At 49.2% G+C, this 12,065-nt stretch overlaps 1 protein-coding gene across 7 annotated transcripts in view; it reads left to right on the top strand.

Annotated features, from left to right (window-relative positions):
- PLXNB2 (plexin B2) overlaps positions 1-12,065 on the top strand; it is a 42,981-nt gene that overhangs the window by 11,066 nt on the left and 19,850 nt on the right. For 5 of the 7 annotated variants that reach the window (XM_060188839.1, XM_060188838.1, XM_060188833.1 and 2 more), the window contains exon 2: positions 6,219-6,271. The exons of 1 other annotated variant lie outside the window; for it this stretch is intronic. The gene's annotated coding sequence lies outside the window, so the exon portion shown is untranslated. Of the gene's footprint in view, positions 1-217; positions 271-6,218; positions 6,272-12,065 lie in introns of all 7 variants that reach the window. One more of the 7 variants, XM_060188834.1, reaches the window with a different exon arrangement.

The following is a 12,065-nucleotide window of genomic DNA, read 5'->3' as shown; positions in this document are numbered from 1 at the left end:
AGGCTGGATAGTTGCCAAATGTTCACTGCAACAGACCCCAAGTATCCTCTGAAGAGTTCTCCCTGCAGACTCAGTTACCCAGGGAGAGAGGATACAATAGAAGCCTTGCTGAGCCTGCTACAGTGTTACAAAGCCAAGCCTGGAGCTTTTACATGAATGAATCATTTTGTCTTTACAAAATTCAGGGGCACTCACTCTGACTATCTCCATTTCACAGATGGAAAATGAGGCACCTAGAAGTGAAGTGACTTGCCCAAGGTCACACAGCTAGTAAGTAGAATAGCAGGTCACTGGTTTGCACTTTTTTTTTCCTCAGAAAGCAATTTTATTTATTAATGAGGGGAGGTGGAGAGAGAACCAGAGCATTACTTTGGCATATGCAATGCTGGGGGTGGAACTCTGGACCTCATGCCTGTTAGCCAAATGCTTTATCCACTGTGCCATGTCCCAGGCTACTTGCTTTATTTATTTATTGTTTTTACTTTTTAAATTTTTTTGATTATCTTTATTTATTTGAGACTGCCAGAAATCGAGAGGGGAGGGTGATAGAGAGGAAGGGAGACAGACACCTGCAACACTTCACCACTTGCAAAGCTTTCCTCCTGCAGGTAGGGACTGGGGACTCGAACCTGGGTCCTTGTGCATGGTACCGTGCACTTAACCAACCCAGCCCCTTGTTGTTATTTTTTAATTTATTTTTATTATATGTGCGTAACCCGCTGCACTACTACCCTACTCCTTTAATTTTTTTTTTTATGGCCACCAGGGTTTTCACTGGGGCTTGGTGCCTGAACGATGAACCCACTGCTCCTAGAAGCCTTTTTTTTTTTTTCTTTTTCTTTTTTTATTTGCGAGAGACAAATGGAGAGGAAAGGAAGGAGAGAGAAAAAGAGACATGTGCGGTACCGTTCCACCACTCACAAAGCTTCCTCCCTGCAGGTGGGGACTGAGGGCATGAAGCCTGGTCCTTGCACATGGTAACATGTACCCTCTATCTGGTGCACCACTGCCCAGCTCCCTTGTTTTATTATTACTATTTTATGTATTGTTGTTGTTTCTACCAGAGCACTGCTCAGCCCTGGCAGGGGATTGAACCTGGGACTTTGGAGCCTCAGGCATGAGAGTCTTTGCATAACCATGATGCTATCTCCCCTGCCTGTTTTATTATTATTTTTTTTATTTTATTTTTTTTACCAGAGCACTGTTCGACTCTGGCTTATGGTGGAGTGGGGGATTGAACCTGGGACTTAACTGAGCCTCAGGCATGAGAGTCTGTTTGCATAGCCATGCTATCTACCCCCACCCTGTTTTATTATTATTATTTTTATTGCCACCAGAGTTATAGCTGGTGGGGCTCAGTGCCGGTACTATGAATCTACCATTCTCGGCAGCCATTTTTTCTTTGCTTTCCTTTTTTTTAATTTATATTTATTATTATTATTATTATTATTTACCAGAACACTGATCAGCTCTGGCTTATGGTGGGGTGGGGACTGAATTTTGTGAGCCTCAGGCATGAGAGCCTGTTTGCATAATCATCATGCTATCTACCTGCACCTTCTTTTCTTTTTTTTTGCTTCGAGGGTTATCTCTGGTGTGCGAGTCCACTGATCCTGCAGGCCATTTTTTCCATTTTGTTGCCCTTGTTATTGTTGTTATTGCTGCTGTTATTGGATAGGACAGAGAGAAATGGAGAGAGGAGGGGGAGACAAAGACCTGCAGACCTGCTTCACTGCCTATGAAGTGACCCCCCTCCCCCCCGCAGGTGGAAAGTGAGGGGTTTGAACTGGGATCCTTTGTGCTTTGCACCATGTGTGCTTAATCTGCGCTACCACCTGGCCCCCCCTTTTTTCCATTTTCTTTATTTCTTTGATTTCCCCCCTTGTTTTATTTAACAGGACAGAGAGAAATTGAAAAGGGAGGGGAGATAAAGATAGACATCAACAGATCTGCTTCGCCATTTATGAAGCAACCCCCTTCAGGGGGGGAGCCAGGGTTTCAACCCAGGTCCTTGCACACAATAATATGCATACTTAACTGGGTGTGCCACTGCCCAGAAACCCTTGTTTTATTATTATTTATAAATGTTGAGAAAGGAGGAGAGAAAAAGAACCAGACATCAATCTGGTACATGTGCTGCCAGGGATTGAACTTGAACGTCATGCTTGAGAGTCCAGTGCTTTATCCACTGCGCCACCTCCCGGACCACTTTTATTATTATTTTCTGTCTTTTTTTAGCAGAGCACCGCTCAGCTCTGGCTTATGGTGGTGCAGGGAATTGAATTTGGGACTTTGGAGCCTCAGGCATGAAAGTGTCTTTGCATCACCATTATGCTATTTCCCCTGCCCTCTTATTTTATTTTTTAAATTATTTTTCATCCAAATCATTTACTGGGGAAATAGTTATGTACTGGACAGTTACTGATACTGGAGTATAGTTTCTTTCTTTTTGTTGTTGTAGTTACTATTGTTATTGATGTCATTGTTAGATAGGACAGAGAGAAATGGAGAGAGGAGGGGAGAGAGGCAGAGAGAAAGATAGACATCTGCAGACCTGCTTCACTTGTAAAGTGACTCCCCTGCAGGTGAGGAGCCGGGGTCTCGAACTGGGATCCTCATGCCGGTCCTCTTGGGAGTCGGCCGGTAGCGCAGCGGATTAAGCGCACATGGCACGAAGCACAAGGACCTACATAAGGATCCTGGTTCGAGTCCCCAGCTCCCCACATGCAGGGGAGTTGCTTCACAGGTGGTGAAGCAGGTCTGCAGGTGTCTCTCTTTCTCTCCCCCTCTCTGTCTTCCCCCCCCTCTCCATTTCTCTCTGTCCTATCCAACAATGACATCAATAACAGCAACAATAATAACTACAACACCCGGCAGAGCATGAGACTTTTTTTTTTAATTTATTTCTTTATTGGGGAATTAATGTTTTACATTCAACAGTAAATACAATAGTTTGTACATGCATAACATTCCCCAGTTTCCCATTTAACAATACAACCCCTACTATGTCATTTATCGTCCTTCATGGACCTGTATTCTCCCCACCCACCCACCCCAGAGTCTTTTACTTGGGGGCAATATGCCAATTCCATTTCAGGTTCTACTTGTGTTTTCTTTTCTGATCTTGTTTTCAACTTCTGCCTGAGAGTGAGATCATCCCATATTCATCCTTCTGTTTCTGACTTATTTCACTCAACATGATTTTTTCAAGGTCAATCCAAGATAGGCTGAAAACGGTGAAGTCACCATTTTTTACAGCTGAGTAGTATTCCATTGTGTATATAGACCACAACTTGCTCAGCCACTCATCTGTTGTTGGACACCTGGGTTGCTTCCAGGTTTTGGCTATTACAGATTGTGCTGCCAAGAACATATATGTACACAGATCTTTTTGGATGGATGTGTTGAGTTCCTTAGGATATAGCCCCAGGAGAGGAATTGCAGGGTCATAGGGTAGGTCCATTTCTAGCCTTCTGAGAGTTCTCCAGACTGTATCATGAGACTCTTAATCTCAGGGTTGTGGGTTCGTGCCCCACGTTGGGCGCCATATGTCAGTCAGAGTTCAGGGCGCCAGTATGCCGGGCTAGCTTCGCCATGGGAGACAGACCACCAGGGACACATGGCTGAGTGGAGGAGTAGTATTTCTTTATTCACAAGCGAACGGTTCAAAAAAACTAACCTAATCATAACACGATCCTGTCCTGTCTTTTTCTCCTCCAGCCAAAGAATCCGCAACCCAGGAAGTATGTAGGATGGGGGCGGGGAGAAGCAAGAAGTGCGAAACACACAAGGACTAAACCAAAATCTCCCTGAGGCAGGGGGAGTGAGACCAAACCAATGTAACAGAATGATCATGTAAATAGACCACAAAGTCAAGCAATGTAACAGAAGGGAAGCCAGAAGCAGAACTAGAAGCACACCAACACAACAATAAAACAACAAGGGCAACAAAAGGGAATAAATAAATATTTTTAAAAAGATCTGTTAGAGACAGCTCAGCACTGCCCTCGTGTATGCAGTGCTGATGGTCTAATCTGGGGCCTCACAGGTGCTCATTTTTCCTGCTAAGCTATCTCCCAGATGCAGCAGGCTTTAGCTCAGTCAGTGTAATATCAGTCTGTGCGCCTGGTTTAAGAAGGGCATTGCCGCGCTGGGGAGATATTTCAGTGTTAGAGCACACCACTTGAGTGCTTAAGGCCCCAGATTCAATTTCCGGCATTTCCATGTCCTAGAGCTGAATGGCACTTGGTCTCTCACTCTCACAAAACTAAAAATGAAGGACTGGGTGGTGGCACACCTGGTTAAGCACATGTGTTGCCATGCTCAAAGACCTGGGTTCAAGCCCCAGGTCCCCACCTGCTGTGGGAGCAACTTCATGAGCAGTGAAGCAGTGCTACAGGTCTCTCTCTCTTCCTCTCTCTCTCCCTCCCTCCCCTTTCCCTCTCAATTTCTCTGTCTATCCAATAAACTAAAAGATAAAGTACAAAGAAATAGGAGTATCCTAGGAGGTGGCACTGGGTAGAGGCCCACCCAACTGAGCTCCTGGTCCCCACCTGCAAGGGGAAAGCTTCAGGAGTGGTAAAGCAAGGTCGCGACCCTCTCGCGCTCTCTCTCCTTGTCTTTGTTAAATATTTATTTATTCCTTTTTGTTGCCCTTGTTTTTTATTGTTGTTGTAGTCATTATTGTTATTGATGTCGTCATTGTTAGATAGGACAGAGAGAAATGGAGAGAGGAGGGGAAGACAGAGGGGGAAAGATAGACACCTGCAGACCTGCTTCACCGCCTGTGAAGTGACTCCCCTGCAGGTGGGAAGCCAGAGGCTCGAACTGGGATCTTTACGCCAGTCCTTGCGCTTTGTGCCACCTGCGCTTAACATGCTGCGCTACTGCCGGACTCCCTCTCTCTTCTTTTTTATCTCTCCTTTCCTTCTCAGTGTCGTTCTGTCTTTATCCAAAAATAAATTTATATATCTATATCTGTATATATGTGAATTGGACTCTCAAACATGAGGTTCTGAGTTTGATACCCAGCATTGCATTGCATATGCCAGAGTGATGCTCTAGTCCCCCCTCCCCAAACAAAATAGCAGGTAGTGCTGGCAAAATAGCTCACTAGTATAGTGTTCCTGCTCTCTGTGACCCTGGTTTGAGCTTATCCCTCACCACATAGAACAAGCTTTGGGACTATAGTGTCTCTCCCTGTCTGTCCCCTATCTGAAAAAGTCAACCCAGATCATGAAACTCTGGCAACGACCAAAAAAAAAAAACTAGCAGATGAGAAGGGGCCAGAGAAGCAGCTCACTGGGTAGGAGATAATGCTTTTCCATGTGAGGCCCAGGTGGGAGCCCTGGTACCACATGGGAAATGCTATGGCACTAAAGGAAGCTCTGATCCCTATCTCTATTATCTCTTTCTTTCTTTTTCTTTCTTTCTTTCTTTTTAAATATTTTACTTATTTTATTTTATTTTTGAGAGAGATGCAGAGGAAGAGAGAGACAGAAACACCAGAGCACTTCTCAGCTCTGGCTTATGGTGGTGCAGGGGATTGAACCTGGGACTTTGGAGCCTCAGGCATGAGAGTCTGTTTGCATAACCATTATGCTATCTCCCCGCCCTATTCTCTCTTTCTGTCTTTGAGTGAAAAAGTGGCCTAAGAGTAGGGAAATACTGCACATGTGGTGACCTGGGAAGTGGAGCAGTGGCTAGAGCTTTGGATTTAAAAGCATATATATGTCATATATATATATATATATATATATCAGAGTATATATATATATATATCAGCACATATACCAGAGTGAGAGCTTTGGGTTTTAAAGCTCAAAAATATATATGTCAGAGTATATCAGCACATAAACCAGAGTGATGCTCTCCCTCTTCTATTTACTCCCTCCCCTTCTTGTGTTAATAAATGAATACATCTTTGAAAATATATAATGGATGTGGGAGTGCCCAGCTCAACAAAATCAATAAAACAGCCCTGCCTTTTACCTCTGCCTTGTATGTGTTGCTTTGGGGGGGGGGGGCTGTCCCAAGGCCTAGGTAGTAGAGGCTGAGGCAGTGGGGGTGGGGGAATCTCTTGTTCCAAGATGACAGAAGCCAGGTGGGGTTCTGTGATCTGTTTCCCAGCCTCCCCCCCCACACCCCCCCCCCCGCCCCCTAGCATGGAGCTGTGGAGCCAGATTCATAGTGAGACCGCTGTCTGTCCTATTTCTTAGAGAACCTTGATGCCAGTCCGGAGCACAGACTGAGTGGCACTTCTGGAGCCTTGGTGAGTGAGGGCTGGGCATCCTCCGGGGAAGTGGGGCAGAAGGGGCTTGGGGGAGGGGGCTGGCTACATCAAGCTAGAGGTGACTTTCACTGACTTCATGGTGTCCTTGAGGCTCAGGTACAGCTGGGGTCACTGTACACTGTCTGCCCAGACCTGACCACCCTGCCCCGGGAGGCCACTGCCCAGCCCCATACTCTTGAGCCTAAGGGTCTGGAGTCCTGGGGTTTGGGAATATGATGGCCAGGGATTAGGGCTTGGGAAGGGGGGGCTGCTTGTCCAGACACTTTCCGGACCAGTAGTCACCGGGGTTTGTCCAATTTCTTGGAAGTGCACCTCCGGCCTTGAGCCAGGAAGAAGTCTGATGCCCCTGAGGAAATCCCCATCAGCCTGGCCTGGTCAGTGGGGGTCCTGGGGCTGCCTTCAAAACAGGAAGTGCCCTTTCCAGGAACCCTTAGAGGCAGGAAGCTTTGCTCATAGGACCTGGCGCCTCCTGGGCCTGGCTGCCTAAGTTCTGCCACTGGTCAGGTGGGTGACTCTTGGCTCCTGGGCTAGCCAGGCTGGTCACCTGAGGCTTTGTTTGTCCAGGAAGTGGAGCATGACCCAGTCTGTCCTGCTGCCCTGCCTGGCCTGGGCTCAACATCCAGGGGTCTCCTTGGAGCCCTGAGATTTGAGCTTCATCGGTCCACCACCCGGAGGGGCCCGCCCAAGTGCATTGAGACGCTGGCTGTGACCTTCTCTATCTGGGCCGGTTTTATCATGTACAACAGGACTCAACCAGCTCATGGCCTGAGCCCTTGGGCCAGCAGAGGGGCTTCTGCCCTAGGGGTCATAATCCCTGGACACTGAATGGGAGGACAGTAGCTGGCCAGGGTGCCGGCTAGTGGTGTTGAGTGAAAGCCCCTCCTCAGAGTGGAGCTTTGTGGGAAGGAGGTCCCCAAAGCACACAACCCCACACCCGCCCCCCCACCCCCATTTTGGTTTGGTTCTGAGTTTTGCCTAGCAAAGCTGACCAACTGGCAGATTAAGTTGCCTGATAAGTCTAGCACACAGGAGGCTGGTAGCCATCTGGGGGGATTCCAGGCCCCACCCCCTCACACCCCTCCCTCCTCCACAGCCCAGGCTTCCTCCTCCCTGGTGTGGTGGTGTGGCCGTGATCCCTCCCCCGCCTTCCCTCCCTGGGCCCCAGGAACATTCCATTCATTCCCCACTTGGTCTGAACTGAAGTGGGGCTGGGCCTGGCGGGTGAGCAGGCTGGGTTGAGCTGCACGGGGCTGGCATGAGGCCATGAATTGGGGCGCTCCCTACCCCCGTTCCAGGCTGCTACTGATGGACTTTGTGCTCAGGGAGCCCAGGAGCCTGGAGAAGTGGGGGCAGGGTGGCCAGACAAGGACAGGAAGTAACCTGCAGCGGGGGCAAAAATACAGGTCCTCAGGCCTAGGCCTTTCTCTAGCCAGGAAAGGGAGTGATCCGACCAGCAGTGTCCTCCTGTGCCCAGAACCTCCTTGGGGCTTGCCCCACTCTGTAGAGTTCTGGAGTCATAGGCATCCCAGCTCCATGTCTAGGGACCTCCTGAACTGCACCTTCCTCTCCCTCCAGAAAAGGACTGAGTCCCCCCCTCCCCCATTCTGACATGGTGGGGGGACCTTCTTCCCCCGGGGTCTCCCTGCCCAGGCTCCTGGTGGGCTTATGAAATCACCGTGTCTGGCCAAATGCACTGCCGTCTCCCCTGGCCACACCACCTTGGTGGGGGTCTCTTACAGACTCCTCCTGGGTCTCCTCTATCTCTCCTTTCAGGGTGCCCAGCATTTGACCCCCACCCAAGCAGCCAGGGGCTCCTTCCCAGACTCCTGTTGTCCCCTCCTGGGTGGGGTGCATCCAGCCAGACAGCAGGTGGTGCAGGCAGTAGGCACGGGAGCCCTCAGACCTTAACAAGCCAGCACGGGGTGGGGCTCCGAGAGGCAGAGCTGCCTGACTGAGGGACAGCTTACCCATGCCTGCAGAGCCCTGGTAATGCTGGGCTATGTCCAGTTATGTTCACGAGTCTGGCTTACACTTCTCTTGTGGGGTTAGAGGAAGGTGGTGCCGAGTCAGGACAGGGATGCAGCAGTGGAGAACTGCAGCCTAGTCAGGGCCTTCCTCATAGCCCGGGCGGAGAAGGGCACCAGCCTGATGAGAGGGCTCAGAAGAGAAAGCCAGCCCTTCCGGAACACAGCTTTACCTAACATCAGCACCCAAGGACGCTTGTATCTACCTTCCTGGAGGAGGCGGGTGCAGGGCAAGGCATGTATGGAGGGGGAAGCAGAGAAGCAGCCCGTTCTGGTGAAACCTGTGTATCCAGGGTGGTGCTGTTTAAGGTGGTCCCATCATAGGGTCCCTGCAGGAAATCTGGGAGGCAAGGCTTGGTTTCCTCCATGTCCTCTGCTCTTAGATCTGTCCCATGGGCGCACGTGGTGTGGCCAGAGATGTCCTAGAAGTCGTAACAGCACAAGTGCCCTCAGGGAAGATCGTGGGGGCCCAGCAGTGGGGAGAGGAGTGGAGGTTGGAGTCCAGGACAGAGCAGGGTCTGAAGGGTGGCAAGTATGTGAGGTGCCCCATGGGGAGAGGCTCTGAGACAGAATGGTCCTGCCAGACATTCCTGAGATCTTATGAGCCTGGACTCAGAAGAGAGATCCAGATGTGTTTCCGTTTCCCCCACGAGAAGGGCCCTGGAGATCCCTTCCCCACTCCGGGGCCCCATGGCCCCGTCTCAGCCTGGGCAGCTCCTCCCTTGCACACACAGACACACATGGGCTTCCACACACTCAGGGACTTGCATCCACACGGGCCCTTGCACATAAGTGCCCTCTGCCCCTGCCCTGGGTTAGGGTCAGGTTCTGGTCTCCCAGAGGCCTACTGGGTTTGAGCTGCTCGCAGCTCCTGGAACCTCCTCCTGGAGAGGCACGGGCAGCACAAGTAGGTTGTCCCTAGTTCCTCTGCTGATTCACGGGGGCGGCAGCGCTGGAGAGGGTGAGGGAGCAGTGGGAAGGCTTTGGTGAGTGGATATAAATAGTGCTTGCTGATGTGCAGAGCTGGCCCATCTCAGTTACAGCTGTGGCCTTAGTGCCCTTGGTGCTTCCCCTCGAATTATACCATGTAAGGAGTGAGTCAGATGGACAAGTGTGTGGTTCACCTGTCCATGTCCAGGGCCTGTCAGTCACTCTGGACCTGTGCTCTGGGGCATGGGGTCGTGGGATATGGGTGTGACACCTGTGTAAATGCCATGGGAGATTTTCTGGAGGAGGCACTCTTGATGCTCTCAATGCATTATCTGCAGGTGCTTTGGGGTGATTTATTTCCTTTTTGTTGTCCTTTTTTTTTTTTAATTTCTTTATTGGGGAATTAGTGTTTTACATTCAACAGTAAATACGATAGTTTCTACATGCATAACATTCCCCAGTTTCCCATATAACAATACAACCCCCACTAGGTCCTCTGGTCCTTGTTGTTTTTATTGTTGTTGTAGTTATTATTGTTGTTATTGGATAGGACAGAGAGAAATGGAGAGAGGAGGGGAAGACAGAGAGGGGGAGAGAAAGACAGACACCTGCAGACCTGCTTCACCGCCTGTGAAGCGACTCCCCTGCAGGTGGGGAGCCGGGGGCTCAAACATGGATGGATCCTCACGCCAGTCCTTGTGCTTTGCGCCATGTGCGCTTAACCTGCTGCGTTACCGCCCGACTCCCCTTGGAGCTTTTATATTAGATATGAAAGGAGCAGATAGGGGAGTTGGGTAGTAGTGCACATGGTGCAAAGCACAAGGACTGACTTAAGGATCCTGGTTCAAGGCTCTGGCTCCCCACCTGCAGGAGAGTCACTTCACAGCTGGTGAAGCAGGTCTGCAGGTGTCTGTCTTTCTCTCCCCCTCTCTGTCTTCCCCTCCTCTCTCCATTTCTCTCTGTCCTAGCCAACAATGACGATACCAGTAACAACAACTAATAACTACAACAATAATGAAAAAACAACAAGGGCAACAAAAGGGGAAATAAATATTTAAAAAAATTAAAATAAACAAAAGGAGCAGATAGATTAGATGATAAACAGAGAGATAACAGCAGTCTTTATTATTATTGATATTCATTTGATAGAACAGAGAAATTGAGAAGGAAAGGGAGCTAGAAAAAGAAGGGGCTCAACCCACAACGACCCTGGATCCATGCTCCCAGAGGGATAGAGAAGGGGAGGGGATATGGAGATTGGGTGGTGGGAATTGTGTGGAACTGTACCCCTCTTACTCTGTGGTTTTGTTAATGTCTCCTTTCTTAAATAAAAAAGAAAAGAAAAAGAAAAAGAAGGGGCTGGGCAGTGGCTCGCTTAGTTAAGCATTGTTATTGCATTGTGCGAGGACATGGGTTCGAGCTCCTGCTCCCCATCGTGGGTGGGGGGGTGATGCTTCACAAGTGGTAAAGCAGGTCTGCCGGTGTCTTGTCTTTATCACTCTCTTATTTCCCCTTCCCCTCTCAACTTCTCTATGTCCTATCAAATAAAATGGGGGGGGGGGGAGGAAAAACGGACACTGGGGGAAGTAGATTTATAGTGACAGCACTGAGTCCCAGTGATAGCTTTGATAGCAATAAGAAAAAGAACGAAAGAAAAGGAAAGGAAAAGGAAGGGGACTAGGTGGTGGCACACCTAGTTAGGCACACATATTACCAAGTACAAGGACACAGGTTCAAGCCCCTGCTCCCCACCTGCATAGGAGAGGGGACGCTTCATGAGCAGTAAAGCAGGTCTGCAGGTATGCATCTTTCTTCTCTCTAAATCTCCCCTTCCTCTTTGAATTTCTCTCTGTCCTATCTTATAAAATTTAGGGGAGAAAGGGGGAGAGAGGGAGTCGGGCGGTAGCACAGCGGGTTAAGCGCACGTGGTGCCAAGCGCAAGGACCAGTGGAAGGATCCCGGTTCGAGGCCCTGGCTCCCCACCTGCAGGGGAGTCGCTTCACAGGTGGTGAAGCAGGTCTGCAGGTGTCTGTCTTTCTCTCCCCCCTGTCTTCCCCGCCTCTCTCCATTTCTCTCTGTCCTATCCAAAAACAACAACATCAATAAGAGCAACAATAATAAATAAACAATAAAACAACAAAGGCAACAAAAGGGAATAAATAAATATTTTAAAAAAAGAAAGGAAGGAAGGAAGGAAGAAAGAAAGAAAAAGAGGGGGAGAGAGACAACCTGTAGCACTGCTTCCTACCCCTGAAGCTTCCCCCTGGCAAGTGGGAACCTAAGGCTTGAACCCAGGTTCTTTTTTTTTTTTTTAAACATCATCTTTTAAATTTTTTTCCCCCTTTTTTGTTGCCTATCACCGTTGTTGTTATTATTGCTGTTGTTGTTGGATAGGACAGAGAGACATGGGGAAGACAGGGAGGGGGAGAGAAAGATACACACCTGCAGATCTGCTTCACCGCCCATGAAGTGAACCCCCTGCAGGTGGGGAGCTGGTCGGCTCGAACCGGGATCCTGATGCCGATCCTTGCACTTCATGCCACATGCGCTTAACCCACTGCGCCACCACCCGGCTCCTGAACCCGGGTTCTTGTAAATGATGTGTGCGCTCAACCAGATGCACCACCACCCTGCCCTGAAACTGAGCATTCTCAGACAGTGATGCTCACTGGGCAGTCATGACCTTCCTTGTCTGGCTTCTTTTTTTTTTTTTTTTTTTTTCTTTTTTTAATTTTCCCTTTTGTTGCCCCTGTTGTTTAACGTTGTTGTGGTCTCATCTGACTTCTGATCACTCAGAATGGGAGCTGGAGTGCAAGAGC

This window comes from Erinaceus europaeus, chromosome 4 (genome assembly GCF_950295315.1).
Source record: "Erinaceus europaeus chromosome 4, mEriEur2.1, whole genome shotgun sequence".
NCBI classification, from domain to species: Eukaryota; Metazoa; Chordata; class Mammalia; order Eulipotyphla; family Erinaceidae; genus Erinaceus; species Erinaceus europaeus.
This window is presented reverse-complemented; position numbering and strand designations above follow the sequence as displayed.